Source organism: Branchiostoma floridae, chromosome 3, assembly GCF_000003815.2.
Source record: "Branchiostoma floridae strain S238N-H82 chromosome 3, Bfl_VNyyK, whole genome shotgun sequence".
NCBI lineage: Eukaryota > Metazoa > Chordata > Leptocardii > Amphioxiformes > Branchiostomatidae > Branchiostoma > Branchiostoma floridae.
This window is the reverse complement of record NC_049981.1, coordinates 745,559-748,466: the sequence shown is the minus strand read 5'-3', so window position 1 is coordinate 748,466 and position 2,908 is coordinate 745,559.

Sequence of the window (2,908 nt, the reverse complement as noted above, 5' to 3'; positions counted from 1 at the left end):
AACGTTCTAGGGGAGATTTGGGCACTTTTTTTTCGTGACCCACTGACGTTAGCAGGCCTAGTGTATGTTCCATGAGTTAACAATGATAATGAGTTTGATACCATTGGAAAGAAAATCATGCAAGCTTTCTATAGATATATAATATATTGAAATTGATGCAGAAACAACAGAAATATGATCAACCGAAGTTGATATTCCAAACTTTTTGTGCCGAGTTCTAGGTAGTATTCAATGCAATATCTTGTTCTGTTGTTCTTTGGTTTAGGAATACTAGTTGTTGGGTAAACGCAAACAAGTTAAGGGGAGCCTTAATACTTTGAAGTGGACGATTTAATGGCCTGACCTCCCTGAGCAGCAATAAAACCGTAAATTATGCATACGTGATACAGAGAAAGAATATCTAAAGCTGAATCATCTTTTGGTGTACAATAGTTGTGAACAGTGTCATATGTATGCCTAAATTATGGATACCGTAATCGTGCATTTCTACCTCAACTGCAAATATACATTCTGCGAGAGACTTCGATGTGTATGTCTAATAGTTCCTGAGCCAATATGATGTTTTTTAAACACTTAAAGCTTGCAACAATGTACCTGTTTTCAAAGACTTTTTGATATCCCGTGTCTTTACATTGTCTTAAAATGTTGACCGGTGTGTTTGTTTAAATCAACTAGCAAGCGATGTAAATTTGCAAAGCGTCGGTGGAACAATTGCTCAAATAAAAGTCATTTAAAAGCCCCTGTTGCTACAAAACGCTTATAATACTAAAGAAGAGAACGAACATACCTTTATTGCACGTTTCTTGATGTGTTGCGCAGTTGGGAGGAGCTTTTTTCACCTGACCAAGATGGCGGCCATGGGTTGTAGAAAAGAGAGCATGTGATCGGGGCATGTAGGGGTGCGCAAAAGGATGACCTGGGCAGTACACGTCACTTCAACCAGTTAATCATCAACTTCTGGGATTTTCAAACTGATTTTGTCAATTTGTGACGTGGTGTTTTCTGCTTTTTTTCTTCAGATTCTATGGGTTTGTGTGTTGATCTTTTCAAGATAAATGTCTTGAATGTACAAATATGGGTAAAATACATATGCAAACAAGAAAAGAAGCTAAGCAGAACTGTACGTTTTGTAACTGCTAGTCATGTGTCTCATACTACCAAAGCAAGGCAAAAACAGCATTGTCATTGCTTTATATTCTGGGTTAGGTAAAGCTAACTTCTTTACGTATAGCTATATGCATACTTCAGTTTCTCCTGTTATCCCCTAATTTCAAAAGTGAATTGAAACTTGCTGTCTCGCCAGGGCTACATCAATGTGAGCTCCACTTTAGACAACAGAAGACTGAGAAGTTAGTTTACATTATTGGGTGGTTTAAAAGCACAGGCCTGGTCATTAGACCTATAAGAAACTCAACCACGAGAAAAAGTAGCAGAATCATTTATTCCCCTTTCCTTTAACATACAGGTTATCTTGTGATGAATTTTCAAAGTACTTATTAATATAACAAGTGCTACAACGTACCTAGCAACTTACAGTATAGTGTGTAGTCTACATACAGATGTACTTAACAATGAAGATATTGACACATATTCAAATGTGGGCAGTTTTTTGCTAAGGTTGGTCAGGTAACCAGAGATAGTCTCAGTACATGCATGTTGCAGAGTGTCATCCTTGTGAACACTTGACAAAAATAAACACAAACACATAAACTATCATGTATAATGCTTTCGGTGACCCCGGGTTTTTGCAGAGAATTGCTTACTTTTAAGTACATCGCCGATATCAATATATGATGAAGACAAACAATTTTCATTGATCCATAGCAGATATGTCTACACCAATATAGATCTCCAACTAAAGTTACATCTGATGTGTTTTTGTAGTACTATATATTTCAGATGAATTATATGAACTGTATCTATCTAAATGGTTGCAAAGGATGTATAAACCTCTAAAATTCTATATACAGATAACAAAAATATCATACCAGTGCCCAAAGTATGAGTGGTATGAATACTTTTGTTGTAACTGTACATTTGCCCCAGAGCTAAATTGTTGTTGACATTTCAATTAGTCTATTTCAGTTTTTGGAGCTTTAAAATACTGTAAAATAGCCAAAATAAGTATTGTCTCAGAATCACAAGAACTTTATATCCAAGTCTTGATGTCGGTATTAGGCCATGTTGATTTGATGATATGGATGACATTTTTGCGTGATTCAAGTTTCATCCATTTCCAAAAAGTTGCTGACGATATTGGGCATTTCAAAATGTAGTTGCAAAATGATCCATAAATTGCAAAAACAAAGTACTGGAAATTGAATTTGTATGACATAGAGTGCCATAATTGATTCCAAGATGTGAAAGAACAAAAATTGCAGAATCTATTGTTCAGTAAACCTGGTGTGTTAAGTCCTTTTGTCAACCCTCCCAACCACTTAGATTTCATTATAAAGCCAACTTTTTTGGCTAAACTTTTATTTTCATTTGCAAGCCTACATCAGTATTGGAGTTTCCAGATGATGTCATCCAAAGAATCAAACCAACATGTCCTTATGAAACATGCACCAGAACTCCCCTTAAATTTTTTTCTAGAAAGACCTATAAGTATAGTTAGAGCAGCTAGATTCTCCCATTCTTTCTGTGAAATTCGTGAACATATCTATCCCAGCATTGTCAATGGCTCTCCCCTTTCTTGCCCGCAACCTGGAAAAAGTACAGAACAACATTAAATGACATTTCTTGTTGTCTACTGTGAAAGATACTGTAAATACATTCAATGGGGATTTAATTTTGCGGTGAGAGAAAATGCATTGTTGTGCCTGTTACAGTGTTAGCACTTCCAACTATAAACACATATCTAAATTCTGTTTTCACCTCCTTCACATATCAACTCATAGTATTAAAG